This window comes from Pleurodeles waltl, chromosome 4_1 (genome assembly GCF_031143425.1).
Source record: "Pleurodeles waltl isolate 20211129_DDA chromosome 4_1, aPleWal1.hap1.20221129, whole genome shotgun sequence".
Classification (NCBI taxonomy): domain Eukaryota; kingdom Metazoa; phylum Chordata; class Amphibia; order Caudata; family Salamandridae; genus Pleurodeles; species Pleurodeles waltl.
The window spans coordinates 439,331,233-439,356,490 of record NC_090442.1 but is presented as its reverse complement, the minus strand read 5'-3'; positions in this window follow the sequence as shown (position 1 = coordinate 439,356,490).

Below are 25,258 nucleotides of genomic sequence, written 5' to 3'. Positions count from 1 at the left end.
TATAACAAGTCTTTGATAGCCCTGAGACTTCAAAATAGGAGGCAAGCTCAGTCCAAGCCCTTGGAGACACTTCAAAAGCAGGAATATACCACAAAGACCAGTCTTTGTTCTCTTTCAGGTATAAGCACTAACTGCAGGCCAACCCTACAAAGCACAGCCACAAGCAAAGGGGAAATACTCCTCCTCCAGCTCTTCAGCACTTCTCCTTTGCAGAGGTTCCTTTTGATTCCGGAAGTAGTCTGAAAATCTGGGGTTATGGGTCCACTTCTTATACCCCTTTCTGCCTTTGCAGTAGGTAAACCTCAAAGGAAAGTCTCTGCTGTTCACAAGATCCGGCCTTGCCCAGGCCTGGCTCCAGACTCACACCATGGGGATGGAGACTGCATTGTGTGAGGGCAGGCACATCTCTTTCAGGTGTAAGTGACCAATTCTTTCTCCACTCTACCTAAGATGGCCCAACAGGATATGCAGACTATACACCAGCTCCCTTTGTGTCACTGTCTAGAGGGGTTTCACAAACAGCCCAACTGCCAGTCTGACCTAGACAAGGAATACAGAAGCCTGAAAATTAACACTTTCTAAAAGTGGCATTTTCAAACTGACAATCTAAAAACCAACTTTACCAAAAGACTTATTTTTAAATTGTAAGTTCAAAGACCCCAAACTCCATATCTCTATCTGCCCCCAAACATAAAGTGCACTTAAAAATATTGAAAGGCAAACTCCATGTTAGCCTATGAGAGAGATAGGCCTTGAAACAGTGAAAGAACAAATTTGGTAGTATTTCACTTTTAGGACATGTAAAAACATCAGTACATGTCCCATCTTCAACATACACTGCACCCTGCCCACAAGGGGTACCTAGGGCCTACCTTAGGGGTGACCTACCTGTGTAAAAAGGGAAGGTTTAGGCCTGGCAAGTGGATACACTTGCCATGTCGAATTAGCAGTTTAAAGCTGCACACACAGACACTGCAGTGACAGGTCTGAGCCAAGTTTATAGTGCTATTCATGTGGGTGACACAATCAGTGCTGCAGGCCCACTAGTAACACTTGATTTCCATGCCCTGGGCACCTCTATTACACTTTACTAGGGACTTACTAGTAAATTAGATATTGCAATCATGGATAAACCAATCACACATGTAATTTACACAAGGAGCACTTGCACTTTAGCACTGGTCAGTAGTGGTGAAGTGCCCAGAGTACCAAAACCAGCAAAAACAGAGTCCAGCACACAGTCAAAACATAGGAAGCAGAGGCAAAAAAGACAGGGGAGACAACGCCAAGGATGCCAGGTCTAACAGGCGGTAATGGTCCCACCGCCGTTTTTTGGAATAATAACCCTCCCGCCGCCATGACAGCCGACCTGTCAGATTTAGATGTGAGCAGGGGCATAGGTGAAAGATCGCCAATGGTCTGCCGTCACCACCAAGAATCACTGCCCCCATGGACAGGGCCATAGGCAAAAGTGGCTGGTGATGGACTCCAGCCCATTTTCCCACCACGCCTATCATGATTTGCAGTCCCACCAACGCAGATGTGGAGGTTAAACCTGAGTTGGTGGATTGAGGGGGATAAAAGGAGGAAACTCACCTTTTTTTTTGCATTTTTCTCCTTCCTGTCGAAATGAATCCATTATTGCTGCTGGTCCCATTGCTGGACCAAGATTACAACCCACACCGGCGTTGACAGAATGGGAGGTAAGTCTCCATCTTACCTGCCAACCTCAGACTTGCCGCAATACAATAGCATTGGACTGGAATCTCTTTACCAAAGGACCCCAGACAACAATATAATGACGTGTAATGTATACCCCTGCAGTTATACACTCATAGGTGTCTTTAGTACCCATCAATCTAGCAATAACTGCCTGCATAGCATGAAACACCCATACCATAAGGCACAACAATCACTATGATAATTCTGACCATACAGGTACGAGCAACAATCTTCCAAAATAATAGCCCCAAATATAAACGGTATTCCCTTTAGGAATTACTCTGCACCATGGCACTGTAGCAATTGCAGTACAAAATGCTACAAGGGAGTGTACACACAACTTACAATCAATTTCCCCTACAAACTGCAAATATGTCAGAGATCTTTGAAGCTTACATGTCTTCTTGGTGTCTGCAATTGATGCCAACATGACGTTGAACTCCAAATTGACATGTGCCCTGGGTAATACATATGTGCATATTATTGACAAAAGATTGCAAAATAAGCACACATGCATTCTCCAGTCACTATATCAGAACAACACATACGTTTGGTATAAGTGATCAGTAACATGATGACTGCTTACACCCAACTCACCCTGACAAACACTTATGTATGCATTTAGAAAGAAAAGTCAAATATGCAACCTGTATTTGTAACTCTCACAAATGAAAAGAAGTGCATGGCTCACACATTAGCAGAAATAACATTTTCAGCAATTAATCAGTAACAATCATAAATAAGGCCTGGACAAAGGAAGTGCCAAAGTTAAAATATTTTTATGTAGGCATGAGATACTTCTCTCAAATGTTTCAAATAAATTAGACAGAAATAAACAGCAAAAATATATACATGTGTACAATTTTGCAATGTCCAGGTTGACCCCAATGGCTGTCAGGTCACACTTGCCTCCTACACGCTCTGCCAGAAAGGAACCTCTTCAGGAAGGGGCATCTATGGGACAGGAAAGAGCAGGCACCTCAATGATCTCACTGGGGGGAGTCCTTGGGTTTGGGAGGGGTGGTTTTGGGTTTGGGAGGGGTGGGTTGAGATTTGGAAGGGGTGGTGTGGGTTGCAGAAGGACTAGGTTGAGATTTCAAAGGGGTAGTGTGGGATTTGGAAGGGGGGCAAAGATGTCAGGGTTTGGAGGTCTTAGGTTTGGGAGGGGTGGTCTGGGAGGTAGAAGGGATCAGGGAAGGGCAAACATTACTTTCTCCTTGGGGAAAATGGCAGGGTGATTAGGGGGGCATTTGGGTTAGAAGGTAGAGGTAGTGGCTGTTGTGCGTGTGTGTTCAAGTTGTGGGAGCATGAGGGTCAGGTGTATGTGCTATATCTTTTTATTTATGTCTCTTACTGATTGTCTGTTCGGTGGGTGATTGTGGGTGTTTGTCTTTAGTATGTGTGTATGTAGATGTGTCTGTTGTGGTTGTGGAGTGTGTGCAGTGGTGTCTGGTGGTCTGTTGGTGGATGTGATGACTGGGTGTGTGTTTGTGGTGTGTGGGTGTTGGGGTCATGGTGAGTGCAATGACTGGGGGAGTCCTGGTGGTGTGTGATGGTATGTAGTGGTGGGTGTTGTGTCTGTGGGTATGGTAGTGGTGGTGGTGGTTTTGTGTTTGTTTTTTTGGCATGCATGTGTCTGGATTATTTGCTTTGTCTGTGTGAGGATATGATGCATATTGCTGCTGTAGTGGGTGTGTGCAAATGTTTGTGTGTGCTTCAGGGAGGCCTGGGTTGAGGGATTGGGGAAGGAGTGGGAAGGTGGGCATGAGGTTGGGGTGGGTTGAAGGCAGTACTCAATGAGGAGGCCAAAGCTTGACCACTGTAGGCCAGACAGGGCACTGTGAATGCCTTCCAGGTAGGCCAGCATCTGTGTGTTCGGCCAGCCAGCCCCTGGACGGCATTCAGTAGTGCAGTCTGGCCTACAGCGATCGTTCTCAAAAGGTTCATGGCCTCCTGACTGAGCGCAGCCTGGGACACTGGGGTATGGGCAGAGGTACTTGCAGCAACGGTGACACTGCCCCATTTTGGAGGATGGATCCGGGCAAATGGGGAGAGCAAAAGGGAGGGTCGTGTTCACAAGGGGGGGTGGATGACGATGCAGGTGTCATGGTTGCTTCAGGATCTGCGCCCACTAGGGACTGGTCTTCATCGGAGCCCTTCGAAGATGGTGTAGAATCCATCATGACCTCCTAGCCAGTCCCCTCACCCTCTATGCCACTGGGTATCTTGATGACGATGGTCTCCACACCTGTTTCCCAGTGGCCTGCTTCATCCCCGTTGACATGGCCCTGTCACCTTCACCTTGCCCTGTTGATGCTAAAATGACAGATACAGCAGTTTGAGAGCATCTGTGCTAATACAATTATACATCAATGTCCATTACAAAACAGTTGCTCAAATGTCAAAAAAGCACTAGCCAAACTCCCAAAGCATGTGTGCCTTTATCTGGTATGCACTTGTAGTTCCCTGCATGACAAAGGATTACAACAGCATTAGTAAACACATAGGCCTAGAGACATTTCTGAACCACCGTAGTGCAGAGTTGACATTCTTTCACTTTTCCAAAAGGGCAAGTTGATAGGCTGGAAAGTGACTGATTTAGAGGGAACACCACAACATCTACATGATGTAACCTGCCATCTGTAAATGTCTCTTTAAGTACCACATTGCTCCCCATCATTATTTGCTCCTCTGGGCAGTACTAAGGACACCAAAATGTTGTTGGGAGATGTATAACACAATCACCAATGTGGATACATTCATGTTTTTTTTACAAACAAATACAGTTTGGCATACATATTGTCATTGTTTGACACAAACTGACTTACATGCACATTTGGGAATGACTAAGGACTCAACTCAACCTGCAACTGTCCACATGAAGCGTTAGAAGTTTGCAGGACAAATTGGTTTCTAACATGTTTCAGATAAGGACTAATGCCACTGTTCACAGAATTCCAGTACATTTGGTGCAGATGCACATTCACATAATGTACTTGCACCAGCTTACCAAGGTCAAGTCTGATATCTCACCTGAATCATGATTGTGATGTTTTTCACAGTTACTGAGAAGGGGGACTTCATTCATTCACTATTCACATTTGTTAAGAAGCATCCCACCTGATCCAATCATGATATGGCCCATGTTTCGTACAAGTGTCCCTCATGTAATAGAGAAAATGCAGGAAACCCCCTTATTTGTATGCAGCTATGTGTCTGTACTTGCCTTGTGAGTAGGAATCTACTGGCAACCTGAAGTACAAAGCATTACATAACACACAGCATCAGACACTGTCTGTTCAACTTACACCTCCAGAAATGCTCTTTGGTTTTGGATGTCTGCCATCGTCAAAGTTGATGGCATACAACATAGCAGGAAAGCAAATAGGTTAACTCACAACAATATCTACAGACAATCGTTCACCCCTTTGTTGCTACTGTAGGTACCTCAAATGGCCATCAAGCTCTGGGTGAGCCACTATCAGGACGCGGGCCATTAGGCAGGGTCAGAGTGCGGCGTACCCACCTAGAGCATTGGGAGAACTGCCTGACTTGGCCCTCAGCTGACTTCTTGGTTGAGAGGCGCAGGTCCTCCCACCTCTTCCTACAGTGCAAGCTTAGCCACTTGCAGGCCCCCAGGGTCTGCACCTTCTTGGTGATGGCATTCCATTTATCACGCTTCTGATTGATGTTGACCTGTATGGATGAAAGACAAGATGCACAAAAGGTTTTAGGCTGAATTTGTTTGGCAGTACTGCTGTGACATAAGAATTTGGCTATTCAAACATGCATTCACCAAATAGTGACTACATTTTTGCCGATAAACAGGTAGAGGGAGCTTGGAATTACTGATTTGCGGTGATCTATTTAATACAGTCAAAAGCTTCAGACTCCTCATGTAATCAAATCTTACCTGCCACTTCATCTAGACCAGAGCTATGAAACCTGTCCTGTTGTGAGAGTCACCCCTCATTATTTACAATCATTGTGAGCTACTAAAGGCTAATCAAAATGTCAATCCTTACACATAACACCACACACAGCTACATTGACTTCCTGCCCAAACACGTATAAGTCAGAACCCATGGTCTGCATCACATACATTGAGTAAGGGCAGTATAGGAGGGCAGCTCTGTGTTAGTGAGAGCAGGGACGTGGGCGATACATGGAGAAGTGTGTGTGGTAATGTGACATCTTGGGCTGCATGATTGTGAGCCAATGTCATCTGAACTTGCTGCACAAGACCTATGCATCCCTATATGTGGGTCCAGGACCTGTTTAAACCACAGGCCTGATATACATTATATACCATTTGACTGGACAGAATCAGTCAACTCCTGACTAGGCCTGGGCGGAAAACACTGCTCCACTGGGGGAGTGTGCGGAATCCGACAACTTCGCATTCCGCGGAAAACGCAGAGTTACCGATCGACTCCACACTCCGCAATGTAGCAGAGTTTTTTTCTGTTTTTCCCCCGTTGATGCACGCTTTCTATCATTTTGCGAATGTAAGAAGTGAAACAGGAGACTTCTGGTCTCTTGGAAGCACAAACAAGATTTTTTACATGCTCGCAAGAGTTAACACCATGCCAGAGACTTCCGGCGCATCTTTTGTGACGTAGGCGAGCGCGAGTGGGCGCGATCGACTTCTGAAGAAACCTGGTGAGGCTGAAGCAGCCAAAATCTACAACTTTGAGTGAAAAATCTTCTCTAATTGACCATTCACATTGATATTGTTATGCGACCAGTACTTTTTTGTCATTTTATTTTTCCAACAACAGGAAGTGACCCATAGGCTCCAACTTCCTGTTCCTGTCCAGCAGTGCTCCCACTGCTTTGTCCATCTACTGGTCACTTTTCACTTGGATTTCGAGCTGGAAGGTTCACTTATTTTTTGTCTCCTAGATATATCATTGGATTTAAGGACTGAGATTTCATTAGTAAGTTAAAAACACTTGTATAAGGGTATTGTACAACTTCTTTGTTTGGTAGGGGCATGCACCAGGATTTATCTGTACTTTCATTCAATTTTTTACATTTATTGTGGTGGGTGGCCTGCATTTCTGTCCTAGTTATAGTTTTGCTTGTAATTGTTGCTCTACAAAGGAAAAATGTTTTACACTTCACTACATTTTCTACATGTTTTGTTTTGTAAATTTGCAAATTAATTAAATTGAATGTTTGTGGGGTCTATGGAACCGAAACACCATGGATGGCATTGGACTAAAGATAACAAAATGTTGTTTGGTGGTATTTCACATTTCTTTTCTGCAAACAGTATATGGTGGGGTTATAGTACTTGATGCCTGCATATGATTTGTGTTGTTGTAAAATTTTTAGCCCCTTTAATTTGAGGTTTTGGAATTACTGACTTAATGCTTTTTTTCTCCTATACCAATGCCTTCTTTGTCTGGCCAGTGCATGAGAGTGTTTGTCATAGGCCTCCATCTGTCTTTGTTCCCCATGCCATGTGGCCAGGGACCTTTTTTGTATAGTCAATCATAGTCCTATACCTATATGTGTTTTTTGTTTTCTACTCATCCTGCTTGTTGTTTGACCTTGTGGCTGGTGGCCATTTTGTTTAGGCAGGCAGTAGTCCTGCATGTGTTCTTTGTTGTGGTGGCCATGCCTCCTCGTTGGTTGTTGTTTGACCATGTGGATGGCGGCCATTTTGGGTATGCAGTCAGTGTGCTTTAGGTCTACATGTGTTCTTTTTTATTGTGGTGGCCATGCCTCCTCGTTGGTTGTTGATTGACCATGTGACTGGTGGTCATTTTGTGTAGACAGCCAATGTGTTTCAGGCCTGCATGTGTTGTTCTTTGTTGTAGTGGCAATGCCTCCTTGCTAGTTGTTGTTTGACCATGTGACTGGTGACCATTTTGGGTATGCAGTCAGTGAGCTTTAGGTCTACATGTGTTCTTCTTTGGTGTGGTAACCATGCCTCCTTGGTGGTTGTTGTTTGACCATGTGCCTGGTGGCCATTTTGGGTATGCAGCCATAGCGCTTTAGGCCTGCATGTGTTCTTCTTTTTTGTGGTGGCCATGCCTCCTTGTTGGTTGTTGTTTGACCATGTGGCTGACGGCCATTTTGGGTATGCAGTCAGTGTGCTTTAGGTCTGCATGTGCTCTTCTTTGTTGTGGTGGCCATGCCTCCTTGCTGATTGTTGGTTGACCATGTGGCTGGCGGCCATTTTGTGTGTTAGGCCTAGTAGGTCAATGCTTATTACTAAATGAACTGTATGAGCAGTTTTTTATATTTTATTACATACTTTTTTGCATTTTTCACCTTCACCACTCCTTGCCTCCCACAGTCCAGTGGTTTTTCATGCTAGTCCCCTTCCCCTAGTGCATCAGCAATTGAAATCTATTTTTAAAAGTGTTTAGCCTTTTTTCTAATTTGTTTTGCAAACTTTATTTTATTTACATTTATAACAGTCTAATATTAATAATAATAATTAAATATTTGTACAACTTTTTTCTTGCTTTTAATTTTTTTTTAAATAAATTACAATAAAATAAAAAAAAACTCCCTTTTTCCCTTTACGCCCCATGTCTGCCATAGGCGTACAGTTGCACTACAATAAATAACATTGCACTATTCAATGATTATTATTCCATTTGTCACCAGCACCTCCCTGGGTGCCATATGCCAACTTGATGCAGACAGATAAAGCTAACAGTTACATTCTGTATGTTGTAGTTGTTGCTCTTTCTTATTCTTCATAACTGTACATGATAATGAAAGTTGATGTTGGTGTTGGGGTTTTACGAATGGATACATTGTATTTCATAATTATTTATAAGCTTATTTAAGTAACCATTAAATGATTTTGTATGTTTCTATTACTAATGCAACTGCAACAATTCCATGTTTCACTCTTTCTTCTTGCACGTCTGCTTTTAGGTGCACGAAGAAAAAGAGACATCACCCACAGTACTACCAGACAGAAGGTCTGTACACGATGTAACACGTGACCACACTCATGACGACACGGACATGTCTTCAGCTTGCGAAGCTAACTGTTACTGCCAACTGTCAGCTTCGAGATGGCCCCAAGAAAGGGGCCAGCGATAACAAGGAGCTTCTCACCACTTGTATGTCGCTCCAGAACTTTTTTGCGAAAAGACGTGTGCCTTCTCACCAGCATCTGGGGAGCAAGCTGGGGGCACCACTCCCACATCAGCGGCCTCATTCCAAACGAGGCCCAAGCCCATGTCTGGCACAGAGACAGCCTCTCTAATCACAGGAACGCCGTCGAGCAGTGATGCAGAATTGGACTCTTTCTCAAAGTAGTATCCAATCATTGCCGGAAACTCAGGCCAGTAGACAACAGCAGCTGTAGCCAGCAATAGCAGTTCCCCCCGAAGTAGGAGCACATCAGGATGTTCATGCAGAGGAAGCTGAAGTATGCCCTCTTTCACAAGATCCACTGTCTTCCAGATCTCTGCCACCTTCTTATTCAAGCCCCCCTTCTGATGATCAAGACTCCACTTGGATGCCACCTCAGTCTGAGGCATGCCAGGGGAGGCAAGGAGTGAAAAGGAAGGTTCCTGAAAGCCTAAGAATTATGGATGAAGAAGAAGAGGATGACAAGTCTGACAACTAGCCAGTCATTATGAATGCTAGCCCAGCCCCAGTGGAGTCAAACATTACCCCATCTTCTCAACCTTCTCCGAGGGATGTGGTACAGATGCCACCACCTCCACCTCCACCAGTTTCCATATTTACAAGGTCCCGGGTGTGATCTGCATCCACAGCTACCTCAGTAGAAGGGTCTGCAGAGAAGCAAACGTCATCAAAACAACATCCACCTACCACCCCATCTTCAGACATTGGCAGTGGCAGCAGTGTTAAAAAGTTGACCTCCCCAGTTTGGACTTAATTTACGGTTAGTGAAAAGGAGCCAAACATTTCCATATACTCCATTTTTCAAGCCAGTGTTAGTCAGGGTAAGCTTGGTACAAACGATGGAACTGGAGGCAAAACAACCCATTTGAGAAAACACAATGCAATCTGGTGGTAGGTGACCGTAGCGGCCAAAAAGGAAAGACTGCAAGTGATGTTAGTGAAGGTGTTGAAAGCAGGTAATCTGATCTGATCATGGTGAAAGGTGAAGGTGAAGAAGAGGGTGACATTTTTGTTACACAAATCAGCCCTGTCCCCAGCAGTGTAGTATTATCGTCGCATACATCAGCTACAGCACAATGGCAAGGAAGACTCAGAGTCAAGTCGAAACACCATGGCAATGACCTACAGTGGCTGCCCCCCCCGAGACTCTCATTGAGCCTACCACCACCTTCTAAATTGCCTGCATCAGTGACACCAGAAAAGAAAAAAAGTCTAGGCTACTATTACTGCTATGTTTAGGCAGGAGGGGCAGTATAAACGCATTCACCTAATGGCACGTTTGTACTACGGGAAGCTGGCTAAAATGTTAGCGTTGGACCTCCTCCCTTTTTCCTTTGTGGAAGGAGTGGGTTTTCTACAATTTGTGGCGCCTGTCCGCCCAAAATGGAAAGCTCCCAGCCAGACCTATTTTGCCAGAGCTGCTGTTGCAGCGCTACATCACGGTGTGCTGGAAATGGTTGGACAAGCTTTGCAGCAAAGTGCTGTCCACACAATCCACCGGACGACAGACATGTGAACCAGTTGCCAAGCCACTCAATACATGTGCGTCACTGCACACTGGATCTCTTTTGTTGGGTTAGAGAAAAGATATCTGCAGGTGTTGACACAGCTGAAATTTTGAATGGTGTTTGGAAGCATGCAACGGTAGCTGTGTCCGCCATGGAGAAATCCCATACAGCTGCAAACATCTTGGATGACTTTAACAACAAGTTCTTTGAATGGTTGCACGCGAGAGGGCTTAACATTGGATGTGTTGCAACGGACAATGGCAGTAATATAGTTAAGGCCATGTCAGATGGTGGCTATTTCAGGGTCCTGTGTTTGGCGCACTTCATAAACCACATTGTACAGGACTTCCTCAAAAAAGAACCCAGAGTCAGAATTTACTGTACACCTGCAGAAGAATTTGCACTCATTTTAGTCATTCTTTTAAAGCCCACAAGCTGTTGAGGATTGTCCATTGTGATAATATCATGCCAGTTAAAGCCCTCATACAGGAGGTGCCAATACATTGGAAATCTACTTATTATATGTTACAACGTCTATTTGAGCAGTGCACACCGATCAATGAATATGACATGCAAAGAGGGGATGCAACTGTGAAAGGCCTGATCATTGAAATGGACCAACGGGGCCTGGTCAAATGCGTGACAGAGATGCTTCTTCCTTTTGAAATTTTCACACTGGAAGTCAGCAAGGAGGACGGTACCATAGGCCAAGCTATCTCATTGGTGCTCATGCTGCAGAAACAGCTAAAGGAGGTGTCTGAAATGTACATGGATGTGGATGAAAAAAAAGATGCACGGAAGTTGGCGGAGAGCTTAATTCTTCACTTATCTGTTAATACAAAGCTTCAAAGAGACATTGTGTCATCCAAACATTACATCTGTGCCTCAATTCTTGACCCACGGTACAAACAATTAATGGCCACTTTCATTCCTTTTTCAAATGGGAACGTTTCAACCAAGACATGGATTGCTTAGCAAGCCAGAAGAGAATGGCTGGAAAATAGAGGCTCACTTACAGGCAGAATTTCAAGGGTGCAGCCTACACCTTCCATAAAGCCTGCGGACAGTGCTGCAGCAGCCAAAATCAACACCAGCAACAACAACAGGAACTGGAGCAGCAGGCCCAAAATCTGCATTTGATTGGTTTCTAAAGGCAGGGATTAAGTCCACTGCAGAGGCAAAGGCAAAAGAGCTTTAACAAGGTGGAGCATCAATGAATATTGAGAGGATGGTCCAGGCCTACCTGGATGACCCAACAGAGGTCTATCTGGATCAAAACCCATTGGTGTATTGGTATGGGAAGAGGCGCCAATGGCCAGTGCTCAGTATCTGACATGCCCTGTAGCCAGTGTATCTGCTGAGCATGTTTTCAGTGCAGCTGGTGCAGTTGTGACAGTGAGAAGGACCAGTCTCTTGCCCCAAATGTTGAGAGATTGACCATGATCAAAATGAATCAGCACTCTATACCACCAAATTACAGCACACCTGAAGTACAACAGGAGGTGAATGAGGGTGATGATTGGTTGGAATAAGCTCATGGTAGTGTGTTAGCTTATCAGCTTCTGGGGAAACCACCTGAGGTTTGAGAATCAACTCTACTTCCTTGAAAAGACCTGGGGCACCATAAAACTTTCTACTTTCTACTATTGATGAACTGCTTTGAGGAAAAAATAGCTAGATGGGGGAACCTTATTATTTTATATTGTTTGTTTCTCTCTAAATGACTAATGAACTGCAACTGTTTCAGTCACATGCAGAGCTGAATTTGAGTTGGACTAGTGTGCATTGAAGAAGCCCCCAAGCCCTCCAAAATCACGTAAAGGAGATTTGAGAGACAATGCCTGCCTCCATTCCGTGCCTATCCTTTCTTTTGTCCCCTAGCATTTGGACTGCCCCTGATATTTGATTTACAACTTACTGGCCAACGTGTGCTTTGTTTCCTGAATCAAAGAGGATCAGCAATGTGCCACTGTGCTTGACTGGAACAGGTAAGTGGTAATGCTGTGTGCCTCAACAATTGATATGAAGGATACTTGTTTCAATGTTGAGATGGTTTGTGTGACTCATCTCTAGTGCTGGCAGATAGTGAGAGTGGGTGTTTAATTTATATTGTGTAACTATATTATTATGCTGGCTTGTGTTTGTGTTGTGATCGATTTACAATGTTGGTGACATATTAATAATGTGTGATGATTTTTTTCCTGAAGGTGTTTTTTTCCCTTCCCCTTTGACACTTCACAAAACTTGTTTGTTGGCATTTTCACACTCCTTTGTATTCTGGTGTTTTTTTCGGGTTTACATTTGTCAAACAAGAGAAGACCTGACCAGTCAATTAAGCTAACAAACAAAATTCTAGTCCACAAAAAAACGACTCAATGTTTTTCGTGTTGTTCAACACAGCTATGCGCTAAGGTCGCTGTATCTCAATTGGGTCGAGAGATTGTGACTCTCAGGAGCTGTTGCTATGGAGTTGGATATAGTATTCTTTACAAGAGTCTAGAGGATGATGGAAAGAATCAGAGCATGATTTGACAACTTAAACAACTGCCAGAAGAAGAAAGTTATCAACTTCATGGAAATAAACATGGATGATGTGAGGATGAATCTAAGAGGCCTACTCCAATCTGTGGACTGGTGGTGAGAGGTGCGTCGATTACTTGATTAGGAAAATGCAATATTGCTGTGTGTGTCTGCTGGCTGGCACAAACTTGAAACTATGCGCAGGTTGGGTGGAGGGCCTGTTGCAGGAAACTGGAGGTGACAGAAATGTGATGGATGATAATGTCCCATTATGCTCGTGCTCCAGGCTAAATGTTATTTATGATGATCGTGCCAGTTGCGAGTTTGATCATCCCGAAACATGCTGCCACTAGTCTGTGACTGTTGGTTGTTGTAATTGCTCTTACTTAATTGATCAAAAATCAGTCATAAAATGAATGATCGCAAAGGTCTTTGTTCTTGCTCTGCCACCTCTGATTCTTCTTGGTAACGTACTCTTCATGAAGCTTACCTTCCATTCCATCCTTCTTGAATATGCAATATCATGATAATAATTCCTGTTTTACAATCTGCAGGCCTTCTCTTCTCTTACACACTAGCACTCATGCTTACCTTATGGGACTACTTCAGGCAGGCACTCAAGAAGATTGACGGGCCAATCCAAGAAGATTGCAGATGCACCACCCAATTTGGCAAGCTAGACTAGTATCATTTTTTTATTTCCATATTCTTGTTTTTAAAACTGTGGCCCTCATTACAACCGCCCGCCAAGGTTGGACCACCGGGCGGCCGCCAATGCAGCTGCACCCCTGCCACGTTCATTTTGAGATCTCTGCTGGGCCGGCAGGTGGAAACCTGGTATCTGCCCGCCGGCCCAGCGGGGATCACGGGCGCAACACAGGAGCCGGCTCCAAATGGAGCCGGCGGTGTTGCGGCTGTGCGACGGGTTCAGTTGCACCCGTCGTGCTTTTCACTGTCTGCTGTGCAGTGAAAAGCTGCACGGGGCCGTGGCAGGGCCCCACCCAGGGGCCCCGCGACTCCCCTTACCGCCAGCCTTTTCATGGCGGTTCAAACCACCATGAAAAGGCTGGTGGTAGGGGGACTCGTAATCCTCTGGGCAGCGCTGCAAGCTGGAACCAACGTGGCGGGAAACCGCCGGTCCCGGCGGTGCAACTGCGGCACTTCCACCACGGTCGTAATTCCCTGTGAAGCACCGCCAGCCTGTTGGCGGTGCTTCCTCCAAAACAGCCCTGGCGGTCTTTGACAGCCAGGGTTTTAATGCCCCCTGTATGTGCTAGCTTTATCCCAAGATTGATTATATGTACTATGTGGCAAAAGTAGTTGACCAAACATTTTTAACTATATACAGCTTGGGTCTCACTGGGGCTGGCAGAATGTAAAACTTATCTGCATGTCATACACATTCATGTTTTTCTATCCCTCCCACAACAGGCTGCTGATCATCCTTTCCCAGATAACTATTGTGTTTGTGAGGTGTTTGTCTTTTCATCACACCTTTCCTAAAATCCCTTTCCCATCCATTCATCAATTCCCAAACCCTCTTCACCTGGGCTGTGTGATTTATTGAGGTGTTAATTAATAATTTACACCATTGATTAATCACACACTTGGTGGGACGGTTGTGGTAGAAGCAACCTCAACTCAGGGTGCAGGATCTTCATTTGAGTTCATCAACATGGAGTGAGACCTTGCTTCCGATGCCTTCACTACAACTACACCATCATGGTACCTTGAGAAATCATGCAGCCCTCGCTTCATCCATTCAGGTAAGAGAATTATGGATCATTGTTACACTTTTAGTTCAGGCAATATAATTGTCAATGGCAAATCTCTCCCGCCCACTCTTATGAGTCAAAATTTGCAGAATGCACTACAGAGACTAGAAGAGTATTAGGACAAGGTTACCCATACCTAACCACATAAATAATTAGTATTCACTGTCAGCAGATTTTTAAAACGTGCTGTGCTAAAAGGAATCCACTATCAGCAGATTGGAAAAACACGCTGTGAGAAAGCTGCAATGTCAAGTTAAACACCCCAAAAAGATTGTAATCATAAAGAACTGTAAATGACTATTTATTTTCCCTGTCCCTAACAAAAAGAATAAATACCCATCCCTTCCACCCACAACTGGTCCACCCCATCCACAAACAATGACCCTTTCCCCAACCAATGTTCCAAAAACAACAACTGTCCATTTGTCCATGGTGAAAAAAAAAGAAAAGTCCCACAAAAAACATTCCCACCCTTTCAACCCACAGCAAGTCCCACCCACCTGAATAAAAGGTTACAAAAGGGGCAGAGGGGGGCACTTGACTAAAGGTGGGCCAGGATTTTTCTGAGGAGCCCCTCCATATTTGCCCGATGGGCCTCAATCAGTGCCAGCATCAGAAGGATGCAGCGTTTGAACACAGTGACCGGAAGGGCAAAAGGAATGATGTGATTGCGGGTGGCTGCCCTGGCACTGTGGCGTAGGTGTTGCTGGGCTGGAGGCGCTAGGTCCTGGCTGGGACCCTGAGTACTGCCAGCAACTGCTGCCACTTCCTCCTGCTCCTCCTCAAGGATCACCAGCTGCTAGTACTCAGCTCGTATGGCCTCCAGCTTCATCCACCACAGCTGGGCAGCTCTTTACTGCCATGATGGTGGACCAGCAGGAATAGCTATAGCAAGAAAGAAAAAACTGAAATTGTAAACAATGCTCAGAGCAAAACACTTGTTTAAAATTATGTAGTGTAGTGGCACAGTAGCAGCACATTTGGAGGTCACCTCAGGCCATTAAATTTTAAGGTGATTCTGTCACAGCCATAATATGGAGCCACTATGGAGTACAATTATTCTTCTGTCTCTTGTTGCTAAATTAATGGTGTCTGGCTCCCTAGTCGTACTCATCTGCAGCTGGGGCAGCTGTACTAGAAAATTATTTTATTCCAATGGCGCTGTTTCTCTTTGTATCTGGACTACAAGGCCGATGACTACTAAGAATGAACCACACCACATAATAAAATATAATCAAGCCATGAACGAGACTCTTCGGAGTTGAAATACGTTGGTATTTGTTGCCATGGATTAAATACTGTTATTCTTTTGGAGAAACGGATTGCAATGGTTTCCTTTTAGATTTATATTATAATCAATCATGCAGACATTCTGTCTGCCAGAAGTAGGCGGTGAGAAAAGCGATGTACTGCAGTACAGGGAAAGGATTAAGGAATGGGACATAGATTGTATTTGGCACATTCACATCGTCACGGACTATCCCATTATGGAAATTCAGACACTTACTTATGGACCACTTTACTCACTGGGCCGGTGCTCCTCCTTTACCACACTTTATAATAACTACTTTTTCCCCCAAAAAAATACATTTTCTTTGCAGTAAGAAAAGGAATGTTCTTAACGTACTCAACTGCAGGGTAAGGTAGCGGGGATTAGGATGGGAAGGTAGAATACACACTTTACTGATTAATCAATTCCTTATCATCATGTGCCTAAGGTTTGGCTAGTAATGTGACTCACTGTGGTTGGCAAATGTTGAAAGGGAAAACCTAGAACAGAAGTAAATCTGTTATGGAAGGCATAACGAATTATATTGATCACTTGGCTTGAAAAATGTGGAGCAAGCAAAGATTGGATTTTTCAAGTTATTCAAAGTCTAGGACAGAACTTAAGAAAAAGTAAAGGAGTCAAGTACTAGGAAGTGACTGACACAGTGGGCACTTGAAGGAAAGGGAAACACACCTTGTTTTTGCATTACCATGCATTGAAAAGTATTTGATACATTATCTTATCTTAAGCTGACAGACACACATTGCACAGCCAACACTGGAGTGCTGATTCTACCAAATTGAACCATGCAGCTGTTAGGTCATCATGAGCGGCACTGGGGAAAGGCCATAGTGAGGGAGGGAGGAGATGGTAAATTGATGCTGGCCTGGTATGCACATTACCTGCCTCGCTTGAAAAATACTGTGAGTCAAGGGAATATTCTGAAATACCATCCAAACCTTTGTGTCAAACCTTTGATAAAAACCATTTCAAGCAAGTAAAGTAGGTGAGAAGAATGCCCATATCCAGAACAGCTCCCCTATTTCTTCATTCCAAGCATTTATCTATTCATACAAATTGGTTCTTCTAGTACTCTTATGCTTCACCCTTGGCTTCAATACACACCATTTAAACTAAGCTTTACATTATCTCTTCAAGTCCTTCACCATTTAAAACTCTCCAAATTCCAAACATAGCTCTCTACTAACCTTTCACCAACATCCATTTACCCAATAACAACCCATGCATCCTGTCAACCATTCACCCATCCAGGAGCTCTAACCCACCCGAGGAGTCTGTTCACCCATCCAGGCATGGAATCCTTTCACCCATACCCTTTTACCCAACTGGGCTGGCATCCTTTCACCCGTTTACATTTTCATCCATCCTTTACCCACCCATGCATCCTATCATCCTCCTCATCACCCACCTATATGATTATTATGCACCCTTTCATCCACATGCATATCCTTTTACTCATATTTTATTTCACCCATCCATTCTACTTCTATCCTTCTTTCAATTTTCCAAAACACATCATGGTTCAAGTGCATTTTATGAACCTTAGTCTGCTGAGTTGCAGATAGAAGAGGCTATTAATACTTACTTAACTTTCACTGCATCTGGTAAAGCAGGGTATTTACGAGTGAGTCAACAACAACACCATTACACACTTGTAGTGACTATATTACTAATTGTCAATAAGCAAGTAATAGGACTTACCACTGCCGTCACTGCCACCGTAGAGACTGCCCCCTCATCCGCTCCTGCAGCTGCATCTGCATTGGCGGTGCTGGCCCCTGCACTGGTGGTCGGTGTGGCTAGCAAAAAACATTACACATTTTAGATGCCACATATGCGTCCCCCTATTATTTTTTTGTGATAGCAAAATACAACCTCCATACATCACTGTATTTTGATTACAGACTTCTCTTCTATCTAAATATCAGGTGGGCTTTTTTGTTGGTTGGCAATTTTTTAAAAGCAGGTAGTCAAGTAAAAAAATGGTAACGAAGGGGCAGAACTAGTTATTGATGAATCTAGGTTTTTCAAGAGAAATAAAAGTGTCAATGAAGGACATATGGTCTTGATTGGCTGATGCAATGGGGCCATCTTCCTCATACTTCCAGCCATGGTGAACAATCATCAACTGCTAGCATACTAATAATACATACACAACATTGGAGGGTACAAACAATTACATGGCCATGTTCAAAAACAACTTTTTTCCTTTTTTTAATGATTGAGCTGCAGCAAGAAGAAGAACCCTTCTCACGAAACATGTGTAGAATACCTAACATGGGCATGCAATCTTCAGTATAGGTGTTCTCTGAGCCTTACCACCACTCCACAAGATAAGATACATAAAGGGAGACGGAAAGCTCGCTGACAAAGCAGAAGAAAGGAAGCAACAGACAGACTAGTACAGCCAGACAGCTTGAAGTAAAGGAACTTGAAATATAGAAAATAAGTAAATAGGATAATGCAGGGTTAAGAAGAATTTACGAAACAGATAAATCGAAGTGGAGTTGGAAAAAAATTAGAAGGCAGACACAGTAAAAGGCAGAATATAATTCTAAGTGTGTAGCTGTAAAACTTAGGTAAATAAATATTAATATTAACAACAACAGGAGAACTTGCTGGGGCCAGCAGAGCCATCTGCCCTGGCACTTGTGGAAGGGCCACCTTCAGCTGACTCCCCCACCTCATCACCACCAGCCCTCCTTCTGCCCCTAGATGCTGGATGATGCAAAAAAAAAAAATAGAAAAGATTAGTGGTACTGTTAATAAATATTCTCTCCAAGAATATAATTTTTTTTAAAGGAAAAGGCAAACACAATAACATTTCTACATCAGAGGTTCAGAGCACCTGTATAATCATAATAATAATAATAATAATAATACTAGTATCTTGGACCATCCTATTCCAATTTTCCTCATCCTATTCCAACTTTCCTAAACTACAGTTTCGAATTACTAATAAATTGCAATTAATGGGTTCTACAGTTCTCATCTCATTCTGAATCTCTCAATGCATAGATTGGATGCATGCAAATCTACTAAATATCACTGAGAAATTGCTTGGCAATTGGCACTGTACGAGTTACAAATAAAAAACTAAAGGCACAGAAAAGTGAGAGAAAATGCAAACTCACTAATGCTAAGAACAGTCATAAAACACCCCCTTTGTGCAGATCACTGGCACTGCACAACAAGGAAGACTTCAATGTGGAAAGGATGGGTTGGGATGTGGGTGGGGGTCTCTTGGGTTTAGGAGGTGGATGGAAGCAACACGGGAAAGGGTAAGGTCAGAAAGGAAACCTTTGAGAGAGCGTATCTTATATAATTTATATTAACATGAGATGTTTATGAACTAATGTATAATGATGCCGCATAGAAATTGTATTAACATGTTTTGTTAAAACTTGCATTTGAAGTGTACCCACGGGGAGTGGCCGCCAATGTATACAGGGACTAATGAAACTGACTCATAATGGTGAAATGTTTTATTAAATTGTGCTTTTACGTTAAAGTTGAAAGGCTGAATGTATTAGATTCTTGCTAATAAAGCACTAGGCCTTATTTAGCATGAGTCGAGGCCTAGCTGTCTGACTCTCATATTAAATGTATTTTTCTAACGTGCAGTGTGCTGACTTGCTAAAGGACATGAACTCTTGTTTTTTGCAAAAGCTAGAAGTTGAATGTAACTGTAGTAGATCCATTCTCATGAAATTCACCCTGCCTATAGTAAAAAAAAATTAGCTGAATGCAACAGTGTAGATTAATGCAAAGTACAAGGTCTCCTAAACCGGTACGGACAATGGAGCCACTTACCGAAGATGTGCAAAGGAGCACAAGACGATGAAATCATACCGGACATTCTACCCGCTAAAGACGTCAATCATAAGAACCAATAAAATACATGGGAACTGTTGTGGGGTAACAAATTTGATGAGCTAATGTGTTTTTAATTGATTATAGATAGTGGGGTGCAACCCCTCGTCCAATAAGATTTTAGGGGAATGTACCACGAAAAGGGATAAAAAACCCTTGTCACCAGGAAGTGAATTAGACTTTAGGGAGCAGGATACTAGGAGAGGGGGAGATGCTGATGCTATTTGCTATGACCCAGACACTTTGTCACTCTGCATAGAGACTTTGCTGTTTGGTTCTTAAAACCATTCTGTCCTTAGATTGACCATTTACACTTTACCTCCTTATGAGGGAAGTGCCCCTATTTTCCCTTTGCTGGAGCTGAATCTATTTTGATGGCAAATCCACTGATGTCCTGAAGACGAAGACAGAACCTGAGTGCTGACCAATCTTGGAGGGTAACTATATGACAATGAAATTGTGATTGTCTGTTTGCTTTTCCTTTCTAGGTACCAACTGCTTTTCTTTTGACAGGAGCCATAGTTAGATGTTTTCCAAATTGGTGTTGCAAAATTGTTTTGCATGAAGCCCAACATGCCAATGCAAATTAGAGGTTAGTTGAGAGGGTTTCACTAAACGGACGCAAATAGACAAATGACTGAATCTATGCTTTGTTGAACAATGAGATGATATACTCTGCTAATGACAGTCTATGTTCACGCCGTGCTATATTCTAATGTTTGTGATTCTTGCTTTGATGAAATCTTATCAGAGTTGTCATATTCTGACTATGCTATTGTGTTTCTTGGTTTTGAGACTAATAAACTTGCTAGTAGTATTGTAACCAATAGGGAATAAATATCACTAAATTCATACTAAACTGGTGTGGTTATTCATGACTGCAAGGTCATGGTGGTGTCTTGAGTTTGATTAATGTATTTGACTAAGGTGAAATGCATTTTTGTGATAAATATTGATGACATTATTGACATATTAATTGAAATGTTGATTAGCTATCTCGTCCCAAGGTGTCTCTCAACAGGGTCAAAGATTCATTGGTCTAAAACGAGTCCCAATGTGTAATAATTTATCATAAAGGGATGCGTTAACACCTTCTTTGGGAAAACAGGTAGGGTCATCAGAAGAGATAGCAAGGATAATGTGGTGGTCTTGTCTGTGGGTTTTGATGTTGTTGGTATATATGTGTGTGAGTTATGCTTGGGTTTGGGTGGTGTCTGTTCCATGTCTGAGTGTGGGTGTTTGCGTGTTGATGGGGCTGTGAGGTGAAGGTGCTATGTGATGAGTGAGTGGTGGATATGTGTGTATCTGTTAAGGTGTGTCTGTGGGTATTGTGGGTGTTGTGGATGTCGCTGTGTGCATTGGGCTAGTGTCTATCGGTATGGTAGATATGGTGGATGTGTCTAAGTGTGTTGGGGTGGTGTCTGGGGTATGGTTGATGTGGTGGATGTGTCTGTGGGTGTTTTGGTGGTATCTGGAGGTATGGTGTCTGTGGCGTGTGGGGTTGTGTGTTGTGAAGTGTTTTCTGCATGTATGGTGGTGTGGTGGATGTGTCACTGGGTGTTGTTGTGGTGTTTGTGGATATGGTGCCTTTGGTGTGTAGTCAGTGGGGCTGGTGGGGGTGTCTGTCAAAATGGTGGCTTTTGTGGTGTCTGTGGGTGACTGTTAAGTGCTTGCATGTCAGTGTGCCTCATGGAACTTGTATCTATGTGTGCTTCTTGTGTGTGTTGAGGTGGGTGCATATGGATGTGACTGTGTACTTGGGACAGGTACGGGAATAGGGAATTTGAATTTTGAAGAGGGAGCTGATGGCAGGGGGAGGTTTGTTGCAGTTGGATGGCAGCCATCAATGAGGAGGCCAGAGCCTGATAAAGATCTCTTTAGGCAAGACATGTCACTGTGAATGTCTTCCAGGTAAGCATTTGTCTGCTGAAGTTTGCTGGCCAAACCCTGGATGGCATTCACAATGGAAGTCTGACCCACAGAGAAACTCAATAGCCTCCTCACTCAGAGCAGCAAGGGTAACAGGACCTGGGTGTGAGGTGCCTGGGGCAAACAAGATGCCCACCTTCTTGAGTGAGTGGGTATGGCCAACTGAGTGGGGAGCAACAGAGAGGGTGGTGATAGAACGGTGGTGGCGGAAAAGGATGGAACAGGAGCAGGTCCTGGTGGATCTGCTACTACTGGGGAGTGGTCACTAGAGGTAGAATCCAAAGATGATGAACTTGATCCCGTGTTCTCTGTGGCACTCACCTCATCCTTTGGGCCACTAGATCCCTCCGTGATGGTGGTGTCATGACTAGAGGTACCGTGGACAGATGCTTCCCCACTTGGTTCCACCCTGTCTCCTTCACCTTCCTGGTATGATGCAGAAATACAAAGAGAATAGGGTCACTACATGTTACTGATCACACCTGAACAACAGCTATAATTAGCAAACATAATCATAACATAAAGAGGGCCTCAGTAACAAACTCCATCAAAGTGACTCCTACATGTACCGCACCATAAGCAAGCAGGCCACATGAAAAGTCAATAGTTGCTCACTGGAAAATCAGAATCTCAGGCAACTCCATTTGCATGGGTGAAGTTGTGAAACACAGTAATCAATGAACAAGTATTAGGCCTTATCACCTTCAATGGTTTGCCTCATGTAGCACACCTCAGTTACCTGTTTTCATACTATAATAGGTCAATGCCAAGTTCATTCCCACAGATCCCACATAAGATCATGCATATGTTTATTTGTCACATACACAATACCACAATATTAAGAAATTATGGTCTAAAATCCTGGCATGTTGCTGACAGAAGTACAGTAGCCTGAAGAAGGGGACATAGAAATACCCATGTCACACTGGAAACAAATCAACAATGCTCACTTTAATATGTGTAAATTGTCATAATGGAGTAATGGAGGTTGTACTAATGTTGCTCAGATATACTACACATCTAGTATGGAAATGTACACTGTCAACAAATTGTGCATGATGTCAAGGAGATATGTCTCAAAAATCCACAACACAATTAATCAATTCACAAATGATCTGTCTTGTATGGAACCCCTTACAATGACATACTCTGATTGCATCAGCATTAGCCAATAATCCTTTGAATGTTGGAGAGGCCCAGGGATTCTGAAGTACTTGTAGAAGGCCCTCAATATGTTGCCCTATGGTAAGGTAAATCACTGTCTCCATTTTGGTCCTGCAAACTCCGGATTTCCGTGGATGAAGGGCTGTACACAATCACATGTGATTTCCACCTAACTGCAAGTTATTCCATGATGCATGCCACCAGTCAGGAAATGAACCTTCCACATTTCACACATGCAGAGCACTTTGCTACATGATGCCACATCAATGGCATGGAAGTGCACATTGTGGGTAAAACTGTAGTACTACCTGGCATGTCTATCATTGCTACTGCAGTTGTACATGTCAAATGACATGCAACGATAGGCGAGGGCATGTGTCACTACTGTCTGTGGCACCACATGAAATGTAGCTCCATGACATATGTCCAATTCCAAACACATATTGGCATGGATACACATGTGAGGGAATACAGATAATCAACCCATGAATACAGGTAGAAAATGAATGAAACAGCATTGAAAATAATTTGTCTAAAGTTAAAGGAACACACAATGGATGTTGTCAACAGTGATGTCACACAAATCATGTCATTGGACATCCCACACTTACCAAGGGACAGCACTGATCTGTGGCTGCACCCAAAGAATAATGTATTCTCTGTCACATGTATGATGGCCACCTTCATGTGGCAGGCATCAGTGAGGCACCAGCACTTGTGGCATACCGAAGACAAGTGGCCTCTGGGGGACAGATGCCAATTTATTCACTTGAGCAGATACATGGCTGAGGACAGTGATCATCACTTCATTTTGTTTGGGCTGCCACACTGGAAAGTAGTGGACTGTTGTGTATAAATTACACCCACATCAACAACCAACATTACTTGATTGATTGCTGTACACAGCCATGTGTTGGCCCTGGAGAACAAATTGTGAACTGCAATCGGTTGTGTCCTAGGTCCATGGGCTAGTAGGCAAGGCACAGCAGTATACTCCAACTTCCATACCGACAAAGTTACTTCTCTTCTGTGTCACACATGGCCCATCCCTAATCGTCAGGGGGAGATGTCTGAACCCAACACCTCAACTTGGCAATGTGATAGGCAGGAATATGCCCTGTACTCACCCCCTTTGGCTGCTGTGCTCCACTTAAATGCCCTTCAAGCTCCCATTAGGCCACCACCAGAATGCAGGCCATTTGGGTGTCAGGCTCCAAAATGTCCCCCATACATTCTAGGAGGACAGCCCCAGCTGGACCTCTGCAATCTTCTGTGCCCAGCGTCTGAGGTCATCTCACCTCTTCTGACAGAGGGTGCTCTGCCAGCTCTGGACCCCCAGACTCCACACCTTCAGGGTAATGACTCTCCAGATCTCCTTCTTCTGATGGGCGTTGACCTGTATAGATAACACACCATTTTTCAGACATTTTTGTGTCACACACATGTCAGAAACACCAAGCACAACATTTGCAACTCATCAACACACCACAAGTGTAAAGCACACATGCTGATACGTACATGGACATGACTACACACTTTTGGAGTTATCTGCAGACTGACCCACTACGCTACTCGTGGCCTACAATGATTGAGCAAGCCTACTGACATCAGGTAACCCAGGCTCCAGCAACATGTACTATGATGCAAACCACAAGGAAACACTACACACCAATGTGGCTTCTGAAGGGTGAACGCCTTGGGCCAGACTGGACAAACGCATTTACACTCAGCAACATTAACTCAATGCATACAGTCCATACAGGCTACTCCCATAGTACAGACTTCACCCTAAGACAAGTGATAATGAAAGGGCTGGCGTGATAGGCATGGAAAGTCTCTACCCTGTGCATGTGTGGACATATGGCCCACCAAATGTTGACTCATGTCACTTAAGGGTGGGTTTCTGTGGTATATACCTGTGCCACATAAAATACCTTTGAACATATGTAGCAAATCTACAGAGATGGTATCCAATATACCAAGTTATCTTTGGTTCCATTTCTGCTATGTAACCAAGCTATTTAGTCACATGTAGTGGCCTCCCTGGAATCAACACTGTGGGTTTGTCCATTGTGCAATATTCCTGAACTAGACAAATACGACATGTGAACATGACAACAGAGCTGTGGGAATAAGGGACCTGTCATGAGTCAAAAACACACATTGACAATGATGCAAAATGCACACATGGACTAGTTCAGGCATTTAACTCAGTACCCATTCCTAATCTAGTCAATGGACTGAGGTATTCAGGGCATGTTTTGCCACTAGAGCCTCACATTGGCCACATGACAGGATCTTCAGATCTGCAGGCCTACAGGGAGTGGGCACCATGCCACAGTTGCATA